The sequence below is a fragment of the Mesocricetus auratus genome, unplaced genomic scaffold (assembly GCF_017639785.1).
Source record: "Mesocricetus auratus isolate SY011 unplaced genomic scaffold, BCM_Maur_2.0 Super-Scaffold_15014, whole genome shotgun sequence".
Taxonomy (NCBI): Eukaryota; Metazoa; Chordata; class Mammalia; order Rodentia; family Cricetidae; genus Mesocricetus; species Mesocricetus auratus.
Genome location: NW_024429186.1, coordinates 5825008 through 5843484, shown reverse-complemented (window position 1 = coordinate 5843484; position 18477 = coordinate 5825008). Strand labels below are relative to the sequence as shown.

At 42.7% G+C, this 18477-nt stretch overlaps 1 long non-coding RNA gene and 1 gene segment (V, D, J or C); one reads left to right on the top strand and one right to left on the bottom strand.

Moving 5' to 3' along the window:
• LOC106021008 overlaps positions 1 to 18477 on the bottom strand; it is a gene marked incomplete in the record, with an annotated part of 314407 nt that overhangs the window by 222746 nt on the left and 73184 nt on the right.
• Positions 2423 to 3639, top strand: LOC121139219. Its single transcript, XR_005876066.1, has 2 exons — positions 2423 to 2708; positions 2790 to 3639. It is a non-coding gene; the product is annotated as an uncharacterized LOC121139219 (long non-coding RNA).

Below are 18477 nucleotides of genomic sequence, written 5' to 3'. Positions count from 1 at the left end.
AAAAACTGAAAAACACAGTAGCACACAGTATCCAGACTTTCTGTGTGTTTTCCATCTTTATGTAGCTTATATTACTCTATTTCTTTTACTTTTACTTATTTTTTCTCTGAGACAGGGTTTCTCTGGAAATCTGCCTGCCTCTGCCTCTGGAGTAAATCCTATCGGCATGGCTTCTCTATTTATTTACCACTGTGCTGTTTCTTTTTCTCTCTCAATCCTATGTATATTTTTAAACACACTGTAAACCTTTAGAGGTTTTACTTAATCCAAGTCTAACTTTACTGTAAATCTTTATGTTTTTCTGGCCACGTGTATTATCTGCTAAAACCATGGCTGTTTAAACTGCCGTTTTTCCAAGATGGCCGGCATAAGTTGACTCCAGCTCATAGCCACAGTCTATGCTGACATCCAGCAAAATCTGCTGGCTTGGAGGTGTGGTCACTGCCACTTCCAGCTGTACATACACACCTTTTCAATCGTCAGCAGAGCCTCATAAAAAAGAACCTTGGTGGGTTTTATTTTTTGCTTTTTTTTTTTTTTTGCTTATGCTGAGTCAGGAGTCTCTGCTTGTCTCTAGCAAAACAGAGCCCACCTGAGAAAAATGCTGCTACCGAAAAGCCGTGCTTCTCTCTGTTCTTTTGTTTATAAAATCCCTTTTAAGCTTTTGTCATTCTATATGGAAATTCATATACCAATTCTGACAACCATTTGTTGAGTATAGTTTTTTCCTTGCCTGCTGCTTTGGTTTTTCCCTGCCAGCCGCCTAGGCTCTGCCATGTTGTAGTCCCCAAATAACTCACAGGACGCTGTATTAATTATGAAGCTGTTGGCCATTTGCTTGGTTTCTTACTGGCCATCTCTGACTTAAGTATTTACCCCATAACTGTTAATCTAAGTATTTCTCTTACCAGGTAATGGGTCTGGACCTTTTTCTCCTATGGCAGCTACATCGTGACCCCCTGTGTCTCTCATTCCCAGAATCCTCCTGGACTCCTAGTCCCACCCATCTTGCTTCCCTATTGGCCAACAGTGCTTTATTGACCTAAACACAGGACTTCTCCATCACTTCTTAATCATTTTATTGTGTCTTTAATCATTTTTGCATTTATTTTGATGATAATAGTAAGCCAATCATCCAATTAACTCCTTAATTCTCACACCCCACAAAACACTGTCAGCTTCATAGTGAATTCCTTTTCTTAACATTACTCCTAGGAATAATTCTGCCATAGTTGCACATGTTGGTGCAGACCTCTCAACAACACATGTTACTGTCTCTCATATATAGCCTATTGGTTGAATGGGAGAACTTATGAAGAGTGTACACCAGACTCACCACACTCATATACACACAAACCAATGAAATACACTGATATGTGCACCATCCATTGTTTTCTCTTGTTTATGACATGTTATATAAGATATGAGATTGGCATTCCCATGTGGTTTTAATTTGTGAATCAATAAAAATCAAAAATGGAAATTCTTTTCATATCTATGAACATATAGAAGTATTGTTTAGAAAAAAGTCTATCAAGCATTATTTACTACTTAATTCATTTTTTCTCTTCTTGTAACTGCTGAGTTACCTGAAAATGTGCATATGGGCTCATGAGAATATTTATGCTGTGTGAATATTTTCAAAATTCCATTGTGAGAGTGGTCAGTCCTGCAATTATGTACATGCAACACTGAACAAACTGAGTATGCTGCATGTTTGTATTTATGCATAAATGTGTGTGTGTATGTAAATGGCTATTAGATATAAGAATGATAGGAGTTTGGGAGTAAGAGTTCAGAGGGACTAGGTATATGTCATTATGTCTTTTTTTCTTTTTTGATTCGTTTTAATATACCTAAACTTGATTTATAGTACCATTTTAACTAGTTTGTTTATTTGTTATAATTTCTTGTGTAATCTTTGATTTCTTATTACATATGTATATATATATTCAGGTCATATGAAAAGATAAGTTGGTTTCAATTTTCTAATTAGCATCACATTTATTTATTCTTTGGGACTGATGATCTGCCTAGTATCAAATACTATCTTGACTAAGTTGCTCAACATAAAAAATTTATGTTGTTTTATACAAGGCCTTACAAATCAACTCCACAACATTTCTTTATCACTATTGAACTCAAACAAATAGACAAAAGAAAGGGAGTTAAAGAGTAAAAACAACAAGGAACAGATACCTCCAGCATGCTGAAAAAGAAAACTTTAACAGTTAGTATATATAAGAGGAAAGTACAAATTCTGCAAATTTAGGAGTTTTTGAAATTTCCATTCACAATTATCCTCATCGCTCCCACCACCTCTAAATCAATTTTGTCAGGAAAAGGAACTAATAGCTTGGTTGGTATTATGTTTGCAAATTGAGGGATTATGCTCAGGTTATATCCACAGGTTCTGCACAGGTCTCAGGAATGGCTCCTTTCTCAGACAGAATGAGGATTTGAAGCTCAACATCCTTCTGCCTGACCCAGGTGTCCTCTACTGCCTTCTGCTCCAGCTAGACTAGGTCCTTATCTAAGAAGCACCCTGCTCATGAATATGCAAATCATGTGAGTCTATGGAGATAAATACAGAGATGTCCACACCACCACCAACATAGGATCGGTGTCCTCTTCATAGTCACTGAGCACACAGTTCCTCACAATAGGACGGAGCTGGATCATCCTCTTCCTGATGACAGCACCTACAGGTAAGGACTCTGAGTTCCAGACTTCAGGAGGGGCCATGCACTCAGGCGACAGTGACATCCACTCTGCTTTTCTATTCACAGATGTCCACTCCCAGGTCTAGATGCAGCAGTCTGGATCTGAGCTGGTGAGGCATGGGTCCTTTGTTAAGATGTCCTGCAAGACTTGTTGCTACACCTTAACTAGCAACAGAAGTATCTTGGTGAAGCAGAGGTCTGGGCAAGGCCTGAAGTGGATTGGATGGATTGGTCCTTGGAATGGTGGAACTGGCTATAATCAGAAGATACAGGGCAAGGTCATATTGACTGCAGTCAGTACAATCTACATAGAGCTCAGGAGCCTGACATCTGAGGACTCTGCAGTCTATTACTGTGCAATACACAGTGTTGCAAACACATTCTGAGTGTGTCAGAAACTCAGGAGAAGAAGGAAGCTGCCTTGGAATGAGATGACAGAGGAGACCAGCCTAGGGACTCACTCAGAATTATTCAATCTGTGTGCCCTTTTGTCATTTCACAGTTTTGCAAAGTCTTCGTCAACTTTTCAAAAGAACTGTTGGGAAATAAATTGGTGCTGATTCAGGATGCCCCTGCAAAACACCATACCTTTACCAGAACTTCATCACGACCACCTCTATTGTTATGATTCTTCTCTAGTGAATAAAAAATGGTATATTTTGGGGACTCGATATCATATATATTCATATACACAAAATTATATATGACATATCAGAAACATAAGAGACTGGAAATATTCATGGTGTATCACAGGAATAAACTATAAATCAACAACATCATGACAAACAGAAACACCTTTAAAAATTCAGTTTGATGTACCTAACAGCACACCAAATACTTTGGTGGAAGTTGTGTCCATATATTTGTGGGGAGTCACATTACCTTTTATAATAAATATAATTTATTGTTTTGTTTATAGGCAAGTTTTTATATCTGAAGTGTTTTTGGTGTTAGTACTTATTTTAATTTAGAGTTAGAAGTGGAGCTGACTGTCAGGCTGTGGAATCCTCAGAGTGTGGAAATTGCTACTTTGGCAACAAGCTGAATTCCGGCTCAGATACCACTGAGGCCAGAGCAGTGTCATTCCAAGCTGGGATTGTAAGAGGCCTCTTCATGTCATTGAGAGCACTGTGTGCTCATTCTTCTGCTCCATGAAATTGGATTTCTTTTGTCACAAGTTCTAGATTGACACTGATTGACGTCGAATGGACCCCTCCACCTAACATACTTATTTTGTTCTTAGAAGCAGCAAGACAACTTAGAACCTTCTTGGTTTTGAACTCTGTTATAACTCTGATATGTCTGAATTCAATAAGTTCAGTTTATATATGCTTGTTTTTGTTTTGTTTTGTTTTTATTTAGAACACACATTCTGGCTTTACAAAGCCTGAATTTCAAGAGTGAAGTAATTTTGCCATTGATAGCATGGCTACAATCAGAGTATTTTCATCAAAATAACAATGACATCAACAAAGGGAGATTATCTCCTTTAAACACTTTTAAAAATCCCAGAATAGAGCCATCAAGTTGTGTAAACAAGGTTCTGTGAGTAGCAAATCCAATTTTCTCTATCTGACCTGGCACCTCTCACATACTTGAACATCCTCAGGCTAAGAGTTGACTGGAATGTTTGTTTTCCTTCCGGTACATTTATTTTCCTTCTGTAATTTATCCTTACAGTTTATCATTATCCTTCTTTATCATTTGGGACTTTATCAGCAAATCACATGATGCTCAGGAAATGTCTCCTGCACCAAGTAAAGGTTGACAGAGTTGCCTTGTCCTCCAAGACGCAGTGTTATAGCATTATTGTCTGTGCACCTTAAAGTGTCGACACCATCATGAACTCTCTTGTTCAAATATAAAACACAGAGTCAGGATAGAAAGTAAAGAGGGTTTCCTTATCTGTGCATTTTGGTAAACCATCAACAGAAAGACCAAGAGTGGTATAAATGTTGTATTGCTGTTGAATTTGAACTAGTTGGACTCATGCTGTTTTCATAGGGATGACTTCTGTGGGGATACACTGGATTTCCCAAGAATAGACAAAGCTTCCATCCTCCACAGAACTCCATCTTATGGTTGCTCTGATGCGTCCTAGTCACACAAGATTCCAAGGACAACCTTCTTGACCTGTGCAGGATAGCTGAGAGAGTATAAAACAGTCTACAAACATTTCGAAGCAATCCCTATATGGGGGTGAGAATCACCAATTAGAAATCATGTTCTGTCAAAGTTAACATAGAGGGAAACAGTCCAATACTGCATCAGATTCTCATGATCAGCAACATTGTTAAATATGCTTGTCATGAGAGAGCAAGAGGAAAAATGAAAACAAATTAGTTATGCAGAGCTGGGGAGTAAGTGCAGACAGGCCAGCAAGGGTGTTTCCTGAGTCTACTCAGAGTTTATTCCTCTGCTAACCACATAAATGAGACCAGGAGACCTTCTCTGATGGCAGGTAGATCCCTCCCCTAGAAGGACACAAGATGTGACATGAAGAAGTGCAGTTAGTTTCTAGCCTGGAAACTATCCTTGGAATGCTACAATAACAGAAATGACACAATTCAGTTACTCTCTCAATCACCATAAAGACAGTCATCTCATCACAGAATGAATTCCTCAATTGGAAATGAGGACCAAACAGTATTGCCTCATGGAGAACCCATCTGAAGGCTCTTCATGTTTAGTCTCACCCAATCAGGTTAGAGTGTCATGTCCTGGAGAGGTGATAGGACTGGACTGATGGAGGGACACCAGAGTAGGGTGCCAGAATGAAAGTTCTAGATACCTCTCCACCTTTTGGTACTCATACACACGGTTCCTTTACTATTTAAAATTTTTTAAAGTACCCTGATGTACAAGAGTGCTATATCTAACAAAGCCCATAACAGACTAATAAGAAACACAACTCGTACAGCCACTTTGGAAGCCAGTGAGGAGATTCCTCAGGAAAATGGGAATCAGTCTACCACAAGACCCAGCAATTCCACTCTTAGGCATATACCCATAAGATGCCCATTCATACAACAAGGATGTCTGTTCCACTATGTTCATAGCAGCATTATGTGTAATAGCCAGAACCTGGAAGCAACCTACATGCTCCACAACTGAAGAGTGGATAGAGAAAATGTGGTACATTTACACAATGGAGTACTATTCAGCAGAAAAAAACAATGGAATCTTGAAATTTGCAGGCAAATGGATGGCACTAGAAGAAACCATGCTGAGTGAGGTAACCCAGTCACAAAAAGACAAACATGGTATATAGTCACTCATATATGGATTTTATATATGGATCAGGGGAGTGTCAGCTTACAATCCCAGCACCAGTGAGTCTGGGAAACAGGGAGGTTCCCAAGAGAGATGCATGATACCCCAGAGAAGTAGAATGAGCCAAGATCTCCTGAGCAGATTGGGAACATCTGGGGAGGGGAAAGGGAGCCAGGAAAAAGAGAAGAGTATAAGAGGAGGGGAAAAGAAGGCGTGGGGGAGCAGGAAGGTTGAGTCAAGATAAGAATAGAGGAGAGCAGGATGAGAGATACCATAATAGATGGAGTCATTATAGGTTTGAGGAGAGAGCCGGCACTAGTGAGATTTCCAGAGATCTACAAGGATAACACCAACTGGCAAACTAAGCAATAGTGCAGAGACAACATTAATGGCCCCTCCTTGATAATGAGATTGATAACTACCTTATATGCCATTCTAGAACCTTCATCCAGTGACCGATGGAAGCAGAGACAGCTACCCACAGCTAAATGCTGAACTGAACTCCTGGAACCCAGTGACAGAGATGGAGGAGTGATGAGCAAAGGGGTCAAGACCATGCTGGTGAAACCCACAAAGACAGCTGACTGGACAAGGATGAGCTCTTGAACCCCAGATGGAGAGGCCAACAGGTGACTGATACAGACTCCATGATTGTAGTGTCAGTGAGGAGCCCTCAGAAATCTCTGGGGCCTTAGATAGTAGATCAGTGTTTACCATGGCGTATGAATGAACTTTGGGAACCCATTCCACATAGAGGGATGCTCTCTCAGCCTTGACACATGGGGAAGGGCCTAGGTCCTGCCCTGGATGAAATGACAGACTGTGGAAATCCCCCCCCAAGGAGGGCCTCACCCTCCCTGGGGAATGATGTGGGAACTGGGTGGGAGGCTGGAGGGGAGCTAGTGGAGGGACAAGGGAGGGGGGGGGTGGGAGAGGGAGCTGGGATTGACATGTGAAGCATTCATGTTTCTAATTTAAATAAAAGCATATATTGAGGGGAAAATGGACCAAAGAACCGTCTTCCTACAGTTGGAAACTCTGGAGAAAAAAGTCACAGCGATGTTCTTAGGGACAATTGGATGCATCAAAATCACCACAAAATTATGAACTCATGCGCGGGGCTGTCCATGCGCCTCTTGGGTGAATAGCCCTTGTAAGGGATTCAAGAAGAAATTGTGGTATCTTAACTGGGCGACGCGGGGTTTTAGGCTGTGACTTTCAAAGGGCAGCTACAAGAAGACTGTCAGTTTGGATTTGGCATATAACATAGTTCTACCAATTATGGAAACTTTCAAATATGAAATAAACGAATAATCGCATTCACCCGTATGCTACAACCGGGAAATCCTGCAGCAGAATCCCAAACATTGGACATTAGAGTCTTTACACTGTTTTTACAAGACATCGTCTGAGGGAGTGATGGCTGATCTCTGTATGAGAGCAAGTGACAGAAATGTTCACACATATTGGAGAGTGTCCTGGTCATCTTGCTGAGCAGTGAGACCACTTCATACTCCAGTCATCAGATGAGAGCCTACGTTTTCCACTCTGGCTTCCTTCCCTTGATGGGGCGAGATCCACTGAAGCAGGGCCTGTTCTCACTACACACTCGAGTCGTATTCATTTCTATGACTTTTGAGATAACTGTGTGCTGATAACTGCTGCTGCTGGGCGCGCTGCAGGTGCCGGTGGCGGGGACGCCGGCGGTGGCGGCGGCGGTCTTGCGGGGAAGGAGAAACAGCTCTCTCGCGGTTCAGCTGCAGGTTCAGCTCAGCGCGCGCGCTGTGGTGGACTGCTTCGGTGGACTGCTTCGGTGGCGGGTACGCTCAGCGGCAGACTGGGCGGGGTCTCCGGCCACCGGCTGGAACAGCACGAGGCGAGAGTGTGGTGGAGGGTCCTCTCTCGCCGTGGTGAGCTGTGGGGGATGGCTGTGTGGCGGATGCACGCTCGGGCTGCAGTGGCTCTGGATGCAGCAGAGACCGCGGCTCCGGGCGGGAGCGTGCTCCGCTGAAGTGCAAATTAGCACTCACCTCGGAGGATGTCGATTTCAGGTGTTTTCCAAGGCGTGGGCTGTAATTCCAAGCCACTTCTGTCACCAGATATAACGATACTCGATACTATATAGGGAAAACAATATATGTATTTACCAGAGAGAGAGAGTCGCACTGACCAGGAGTCAGAAGCGTGGCTGGCTTCCAACAGAAAAAGGGAAGCCCCTTTTCCTTTCCCTTCCTTTTATCTCTACCTTGACCCCGCCCTGTTGGGCGGGTAGCTTTGTGGCATTCACTCCTACACCTTGTGCAGCTGTCTTTCTGTGTGCTAAGCTCTACAGCGACACTGGAACAGAGAGAGGACTGGGGGACAGTGTACCCCAAGGACTCTTTCCTCCCCTTGCTGAACTTCTATATAAATAACTGCAGAAGCACAGAATCAATTCTCCCTGACATCCCCTGCATCAGACAGTCTTCCATTACCCCATATCCTCTTCCCTTCCATTTCCCTCCAAGGATGAGTACTTTCCTTACAGAAGGTACACATTTATTAGCTTTTAGTTTTGTCTTCCAGAAGGTCCTACCAACAAGTGACTTGGTAAAGGTACAGAAAACGAGAACCTCATTCTGTTGGCAAGCATACAATAACCAGGAGAAAAGTCCGAGCGGGGCTCCGAGTCTGGGATTTCACTAAAAGGTCTACATGTGAGGTTTGCAGGAGTACCAGGTAAGAAGGAGTTATGGGCAGAAAGCTTGGGGCTCAGTGAGAGAAGAATTACACAGAGCAACGAAATTCAGTGTGATTACTGGAATGAGAATAGAAATAAAGCAAGAGAAGGAAGATGAGAATTACAAACCAAGTGATATGCAGCTTTCCCAGAAGGGGTGAGGGGCAGGGGCAGTGGCATAGCTCTGTTAAAATGTCTATCTGTTTAAAGTATTTTTGACAGTTTCACATTTGTATACAGTGAAATTAGGTCATTTAAAAATTCTCCGCTCCCCTCTACCTCTGAAACCCTTTGCTCTCTCTTGTGTCCATGTCCTTCTTGTACATGGTCCACTGAGTTTCATTATGGTCAGCTGCATGAGTGTGGGCAGGAGGTTCTTCCCCCCAGCACAGGAGCTTACATGTGGTTATGCTACTGAAGAAAGTGATACCTTCCTTCAGCCACAGTTAATTGACATAAGCCCTTCAGGGAGGGGTGGGGCCTCAAGAACCCTCCCTCAATACTGAAGGGTTGTAATACACCTTCACAGCCACCCTTCCTTCCATTCCTTTTGCTCTGCCTTTCCGGAGCCTTAGGAAGGACGATGGAGATGCCCTGTTTATTCCCGCTACTGTCACAGAGACACCTCAATTAGCGGGTTGATTACATGTTGCCTGCCGCAAACCGTGGTTCAGCAGCCACAACTAACTACATGCGTTGTGGCCTCAGTGCTCAGTTCCTATTGGTGACACCCCACGTATCTTACAGTTTGGTAGCTGGATCAGCCTTTGGTCTGATACTCATGCTTTGTGTGAGGTCATCGGGGTTTGTGAGACCCTGACATCTTTTGACATCTTGTTTGTTTTCTTGCCTGTCTAAGGACTTCACACTAGCAAGGTTCCAAAAGCATCTTCTGCGTCTGATCCTGGTACCCACAACATCTTCTGGATCTGATCCTGGTACCCACAGCATCTTCTGCATCTGATCCTGGTACCTACATCGTCATCTGGATCTGATCCTGGTACCCACAGCGTCTTCTGGATATGATCCTGGTACCCATAGCATCTTCTGGATATGATCCTGGTACCCATAGCATCTTCTGGATATGATCCTGGTACCCACAACAAAGTCTGTTCTGTGTTGAGCGATGCTCTGCTGTTTGCTTTTAGATAAGAGGGCATCTTGCTGTTAAATATGGCACAGCCAATGACAACACTGTTTAGTATTCAGACTCTTGAAAGATCACTACATAAGTACCAGGAGGTTCCTTGGAAAACTGTTCTGTTTCACGGAGTTGCATTCAAGACCTTCATTACCCTGGAGCCTTCCTCTGGGTATGCGCATGTGTAGGGGGAAGGTCTCTCTAAATTCAGTGTGTCCACTGCGCCCCCTGCTGATCCGCAGCAACCTGGCACAGAGGTTTGTGTCTGAGCTCACAGTATTTACTATTCACTTACTGTGCGTCAGAACTTAGATTTGGCAGCAGTGAACAAGTTATTGCATCTACGTGAAATGGGGACAGCATAATCACTTGGACTCACCGACCAAACAGGCTGGTCAGTTGGTCAATTCCAGGCACAGTTATAGAGCTTGTCTCAGATAATATGAGCAGACTGATAGAGAGAAACATATGTACACACACACACATGGATACATACACACACACACATGTGCATACGCACACTTGTACACATACACACACAAGCATACTTGCACACACATGCAAACATACATACTCACACACAAACTTACACACACGTAGGGAGAGTTTTAAATATCTGTAGCGTTGATGACTCCCGTGTGGGTGTGTTCACATGTACCTAGAACATACAGTGGATAAACATAGTGAGGGAGAGGAGACCCTCACTCTTTGGGGAATTGTAGGGAGACACAGTACGTACCCGTAACACAGCTATACGGGACTGGTCAGCGCTACAGATATGTAATATCTCTCCCTAACACACACACACACACACACACACACACACACACACACACACACACGTACATAAATGAGACAGATAAAGACGGAAGGCCAAAAGAACAGAGGGGGCTGTAGAGGGAGAGAGGAAGATGGAGACGAGAGAGGAAGAGAGGAGTAAAAGGCATAAAGGCAAAAAGGTGAGAAACAGTAAAATAAATTAAAAAAACACTGATTCCAATGGAAAATGTATAATTGAATAGATATTTGGGATCTTGTTGAATTACTACACATTACAACTGTAGAGAGAAGCACTGAGTGTGGTGTGGAGAGGAAGCCCAGACAGAGAGGAGTCCAGCCCGGTTTGCCTGTCTGAACAGGCTCCTATGTGACCAGAGCTTTCTGTGCTCTCAGCGCCCCCTGCTGGTTCCAAGTTTCCTACATGGAGGTTTATGTCTGAGCTCTCAGCAGCGTTCGCTCACTGTGTCTCTTGCACAGTAATACATGGCTGTGTCCTCAGACTTGAGGCTGTTCATTTGCAGGAACAGGGTGTTCTGGGCATTGTCTCTGGAGATGGTGAACCGGCCCTTCACCGCGTCGGCATAGTGAATGTAACTACTGCTGTAACTAATGTATGCAACCCACTCCAGCCCCTTTCCTGGAGCCTGGCGCACTCAGCTCATCCAGTAGTCACTGAAGGTGAATCCGGAGGCTGCACAGGAGAGTTTCAGGGACTTTCCAGGCTGCGCTAAGCCTCCCCCAGACTCCACGAGCTGGACCTCACACTGGACATCTGCAAATAGAGAATTCTAGTCAGAAAACTGTCATAGAAGCTAATGTTTCTCTTTCTCATGTCCACACAACAAACGGTATCTCCTCTCTACTAGTTACCTTTTAAAATAACAACAAGACAAAGTCAAATAAGCCCCGAGTCCATGGCGAGTGGCCTGTGTTAAGTGCTGATCCCAGAATGGAAGGACCCAGGAATCCAGATCGGGGCTCCTCTGCCAGAGCTGCCAGGTCAGGGCAGGGCTGGCTTTCATGGGCACAGAGGAGCCTTATTTGCATGTCTTCCTGCTGTAGGAGGCTCTGGAGTTGGACCTGGTAAGAGGACAGTGCTCAGAGCAGACATAAGACATCAGACACACAAATGGCAGTTAGAGAAAATGACAGAGTAAATTATCACTCGCTGTGTACTTTATTTTCATATAAAGTATTCACCACACTTGATTTACTTCATTTTTCTTTTTTATCTTTTCTCAAGTGTTCTTTTTTAAATTGATTTTAGTTAAATTAAAAACAATCTTATTTTACATACCAATCGCATTTCCCTCTCCCTCCTTTCCTCACATTCCCCCCACCAGCCCTTTCATCCTATACTCCCTCCATCTAATCTCCAGGGTGGGTGAGTCCTCTCAAGTGGGGTCTGTCACATCATTTGTGGCAGAATCCAGGCCCTCCCCCATGTATCTAGGCTGAGAGAGTGTCCCTCTATGTGGAATGGGCTCCCAAAGTCCATTTGTACACTAGGGATAGACACTGGTTCCACTTCAAAGTCCCATAGACTGCCCAGGCCTCCAACTGACTCCCAAATTCAGGGGGCCTGGTTTGGTCCTATGTTGGTTCCCCAATTGTCAAACTGGGGTCCATGAGCTCCCACTTGCTCAGGTCAGCTGTAATCTATGGAACTTTGGGTAATATTTATTCCTGGCATACAAATGGATTTTGGCTGCCCACACCACAATGAGGGATGCTGTCACAGCCTGAACTCTTGCGGGATGACCTCGGCCCTGCCCTGATGAAATGAGAAACTCTCAAGATCCTCCATGGAAGGCCCCACCATCCCTGTGCATGGGAAAGGAGATAGGGTGAGGGACTGGGGGGTCCTGGCAGGGTGTGCGGGGGAGGAGGGGATGGAGAGGGAGTTGGGATCGGCATGTGAAGCAAGGTTTTCTATTTTAAATTGAAAAATCTTTTAAAAATGATGTATGGAGGTACAGTGGGTATACAGTAATATCTGCTTACTATCGCGTGTCTTGTTGAGATCTCATGGGAGTAAGCATCCATGAAGCCACTATACTGTAAGACAGACAAACATTCCCTGAATTTTCTGTCAATATGCCCTTACATAACTACATTAACCACTTTGGGGCATATGTACTGACAATGTTTACGCTTGTGAATGAGTTCTCCTGGCCTTTTCCACTTAGAAATAGGTTTGCTGGATTTGTGTAATGGCAGTAGATCGTCTACCTCTCTCAGTTTTCCATACTGATGGGTGGTTTTTTCCAGGCTTTTGCTTTCACACTGCCTGTGTTTTCGATGGTTTGTTGTCTGTTTTACACAGCACCCTTCTGTCCCACTGTCTAGAAACTCAGCAGATACTCAGTCAGTGTTAAGTTTGGTTTTAACAGATACATGAAATGTAAAGTCATGAATGGTGCCAGCCTCCACCTGTCAGAGACCCGCCTATGTTTCGTAATTGTTGTACACTGCGTGAAGATGTGTTGCTGTGATTGCTGTAATAGCGCCAATAGCTGGGCAGGAGATATAGGTGGGACCTCTGGGCAAAGGGAAGAAGAGTATAGTCGAGGCTCATTGGATGCCAGCCAGACCCAATGAGGCAGACACTCAGATGGGACAGAGTTAACAGCACCATGGTAGAATGCAGATTACTAAACTATGGGTTAATTTAAGGTATACGAACTTGAAAGCAAACCTAAGGTAAAGGTCTAGATTTCAAAATTAACAATGTGTTTCCATGTCATATTTGTGACATAACAACCCAAAGAAAATTCTTTTACATATAGAATCCAACTTGGATGCACACATTTCCACATAGGAACTGAGAAAGCTTTAAAATTCTTCCAAAATACCAACAGGAAGCCAGACACAGCTTTTCAGGCAGGCTATGGTGAGGGATGAACTCTCTGCAGGTGCCTGGGGACTTGAGTCACCAGTGCCATGTGCAGAGCTGCGTGGCCGGTAAGCTTTGGCTCAAATGGTCAGAGTAGATTGCAGCACCAGGAAAACAGTCCAGAGAAGAAAACCTTTAAACAGATTCAGTAGTGTTTGTATACTGTCATTGAAAAAACAAATATTTATCTGGCCAAGGGTCTCCCAATCTGCACAGGCTTTGCCCTCCCTGAATCTGCTTGATAAATTTCTGTGCAAGCTGTTTAATATCTTTCTTTTTTTGATTTACTTATTCTTTTTCAATTCTTTATTATAATTGTTATTTAGTTTTAAGTTTAAATTTTGATTAGAAACAAGGTTGCTTCACAAGTCAGTTCCAGGTCCCTCTCCCTTTTCCTCCCCTCCTCCCATGCCCTTCCCACAAACACCCCTTTAAACCCTCATTTCCCCAGGGAGTGTGAGGCCCTCCATGGGGGTGTCCATAGTCTTTCATTTCATCTAGGGCTGGGCCTAGACCCTCCCCCAAAAGTTCAGGGTGAGACTGCATCTCACGTTTTTGGGAGTCCAAAGTCCATGTGTATACTTGGGATGAATACTGATCTACTGCCCAAGGCTCAGTAGATTACCTAGGCCCCCTTACTGACACCCACATTCAGCGTGTCTTGATCAGTCCCATGCTGGATTCCCAGGCATCAGTCTGGGATTCAAGAGTTAACCCTTGTCATGTCAGCTGTTTCTGGGGGTTAAACCAGCCCAGTCTTAATCCCTTTGGTCATCAGTCCTCCCTCTCTGTTACTGGCTTTCTTGAGTTCATCTCAGTGCTTAGCTGTGGGAGTCTCCCTCTTCTTCCACCAGCCACTGAATGAAGTTTCTGGTTCCCAGATTCTCTGGCCATGGGATTATAGGTTGGCACTCCCCAGATCTACGTCTAAAATCCATATATGAGAGACTACATGCCATGTTTCTCTTTTTGTGACTGCGTTATCTCACTCAGGATGATTTCTTCTAGTGTCATCCATTTGCCTGGAAATCTCAGGATTCCATTGTTTTTTTCTGTTGACTAGTACCACATTGTGTAAATGTACCACATTTTCTCTATCCACTCTTGATTGAGGGGCATCTAGATTGCTTCCAAGTTCTAGCTATTACAAGTAATGCTGTTATGAACATAGTGGAACAGACATCCTTGTTGTATGAATGGGCATCTTTTGGATATATGCCTAAGATTGGAATTGGTGGGTCTTGTGGTAGGTTTATTACCCTTTTTCTGATGATCTCCACAATGATTTCCAAAGTGGCTGAACAAGTTGGCACTCCCACCAGCAATGGAGGAGTGTTCCCCTTTCATCACATCCACTCCAGCATAAATTGTCATTGGTGTTTTTTATTTTACCCATTCTGACGGGAGTGAAATGGTATCTCAGAGTTGTTTTGACTTGCGTTTCCCGGATGGCTAAGGATGTTGAGCTTTCTCAAGTGTCTCTCAGCCATTTTAGACTCCTTTATTGAAAATTCTCTATTTAGTTCTGCAGCCCACTTTTTAATTGGATCCTTTGGTGTTTTGCAGATTTGCTTTTGAGTTCTTTGTAAATTTTTGAGATCAACCCACAGTCAGATGTGGGATTAGTGAATATTTTTTCCTATTCTTGGGCTGCCTGTTTGTCTTACTTACTGTGTCCTTTGCCTTACAGAAGCTTCTCAGTTTCAGGAGGTCCCATTTATTAATTGTTGATCTCACTGTCTGTGCTACTAGTGTTATGTTCAGGAAGTCGTCTCTTGTACCAATTCATTCAAGGGTACCACCCACTTTCTCTTCCAAGAAGTTCAGTGTGGCTGGATTTATGTTGAGGTCTTTGATCCATTTGGACTTAAGTTTTGTGCATGGCGATAAACATGGATCGATCCCCATTCTTCTACATGCCAGCCTCCAGTTATGCCAGCACCATTTGTTGAAGATGCTTTCTTTATTTCATTGTATATTTTTAGATTCTTTGTCAAACATCAGATGTTCATATGTGTGTGGGTTAAATCAGTGTTTTCAATTTGATTCCATTGGTCTACCTGTCCATTTTTGTGCCAATACCAAGCTGTTTTCAGGACTATAGCTCTATAAGAGAGCTTGATGTCAGGGATGGTGATGCCCCCAGATGTTGCCTTGTTGAACAGAGTTGTTTTGGCTATCCTAGGTGTTTTGTTTTTCCATACAAATTTGATTATTGTTCTTTCAAGGTCTGTGAAGAATTGTGCTGGGATTTTAATGGGGATTGCATTGAAACTGTGATTGATTTTGGCAGGATTGCCATTTTTACTACATTGATCCTACCTATCCAAGAGCATGGGAGATCTTTCCATTTTCTGAGGGCTTCTTTAATTTCTTTATTTAAAGATTCAAAGTCTTGAGAAACAGGTCTTTCACTTGTTTGGGTAGTGTTACCCCAAGGTATTTTATGTTGTTTATGGCAATTGTAAAGCGTGATGTTTCTCTGATTTCTTTCTCAGCCCTTTTATCATCTGTATATAGTAGGGCTACTGATTTTCTTGAGTTGGTCTTGTAGCCTGCCACTTTGCTGAAGGTGTTAATTGGCTCTAAGAGTTCCCTGGTAGAGTTCTTTGGGTCATTTATGTAAACTATCATATCATATGCAATCAGTGAAAGTTTGAGCTCTTCCTTCCCAATTTGTATCCCTTTTATCCCCTTTTGTTGTTTAGTATCTTTCACCTGTTACTTGGAAAAATACCGATATTTCCCAGAGGAACTGTATTTGACGTTACAGCTCCCCCATCTGCTGGCCAAGGATGGTAACTGCATGTAACATTCCCCAAACTAATTGCAGGTGGCAAGCATCCTATATTATACCATGGCAGATAATTTAACACTGCAGAACGTTAGAGATGTTATTGTCAATGTCATGGATTATTTATTCGGAGACAATGCTCATGGTAAGCATCCTAATACATATAATCACATGGAAGAGAGTAATTAAAAACACAGACATTGGAGAAATTGTGCAGATGATTAAAAATTAGAGTCAAATATTCAGGATTTTCAGATAAAAGAGGATTTGGCCACTATAGCGGATAACTTGGCACTAAAACAGAACAACCTTCAAAACACTTTTAATTCAATGTCCACTGGATTTATGACCAAAATAGAGTCCAGCCAGGAGGAAGTTACCAAATTACCAGGGACAATTCATTCTGTGTCAAGAATAAAGTGGCCATTTAGCAGACAGAATGATGTTTCTGGAAGGCAATTTACATGCCTTTCAGTCCTCTAGGAAGGACAATATGAAATTCTTGGAATTGCGCTTGACTGACCAGTTCAAAGGACATAGAGACCCTATTAAGTCATTGAAACAATTTTTGATTCCAGAAATCCAAGCACTCAGGGCAAGATTGAATAAAATCACACGCACATGTTGCAGTAATTTAATATCAGCGGTGCTGGACCGTTTTTTCCAAATACAATGGAGGTTTTTGAGGGGACAGGAAGCCAAGCCCCTCTAACTTTCAAGGTTTGAAGCAAGGTTTTGAGGCTTCCCAAGATAAGATGAAGGCAAGTATGCTGATCCTCAGTACCGAGCTGCATTTGACAACTATACACCATCTTTATGCAGTAGAGCAGTTTTGAATGCTTTGAATAAGGTTCTTGAGCCAGGAAAAAAATGCAAACCTATACCAAGATGGTACAGGGTCTGAGAGAACACTTCCCTCAGTTTTTGCAAAGGCTGTCTAGAGCAGTAGAAATACAGGTAACTGATTCAGATACTAGGCGACTCCATATAGAATCTCCAGCTTATGAGAATGCAAATCCACAATGCAAACATGTCAGAAGCCATACAGGTCTGCCAAGTCCTCTAACACAGGCAATCATGAGATTGATCGTTTATTAATATGAAGTGTGTTGGAAGGTTCAGAATTTCATAAGAAATACAATGTTAACAGCAAAGGCTTAAAGAAGGACTCTTCTATCACTTGGCAACAAGCCAAGGAAAGAGTAAGAAACTGCCCCACCTGTTCATTCTATAATCAAACTTCATTACCAGCATACAGTAATCTCAAAAGTATTCCCAGAAATGAAATTTGGTAAATGGATGTATTTCGCTTTCCAGAATTTGAAGTTTGAAATATGTACATCATACCACAGACACCCTCTCAGTTTTCCAATGTGTTACTGCCCTCAGCTCTGAAAAGACTGAATCTGTTATCACACACCTTTTAGAGGTGATGGCTGTTATGGGTATACCTGCACAAGTAAAAACCGACAATGCTCTGGCATATGTCTCCAGCTAATTGGAACAGTTTTTCAAATATTATAACACAAAACATGTTACTGTTATACCTTACAACCCTTCAGGACAAGCGGTGGTGGAGAGATCTAACCTCACCTTAAAAGAAATGATTCATAAACAGCCAGGGGGAACAAAGACCCCCAAACATAGATTATGTAATGCTTTACTAACATTGAACTTTCTTAATGCTAATGAGAAAGGACAAACAGGTGTAGAAAAATGCTGTACTACAGAGAAAACTTCAGAAATAAATCAGTGAGTGTGTTTCAATGGTGTTATGACCTCAGTTTGGAATCCAGGGTATGTGTTACTTTGGGGAAGGGGTCTTGTGTTTGTTTCCACAGGAGAAGAAAAACTTTGGATTCCATCATAAGTGATCAAGATTTGATCCAAACAGGAGAAACCTCAGGAGGAGTCAAGATGACAGCTCATTGACAAGGTCATATTCTACTATGCATAAAAAAGACCTCATAAAGGGGAAGAGAAGTGCTTTCTGGTTTTCACAGGGGCACCCGTCTCCCACCAAGACAGAATGAATGCGAACGAGACTTTTGTTACACTAAGATTTTTTCCGTATAGGCTCTCATGAGCTTGGCATCATCCCATTTTAGCAGGAAGTAGTTTTTGAATACTATGCCCCGTTCCCTACTGTTG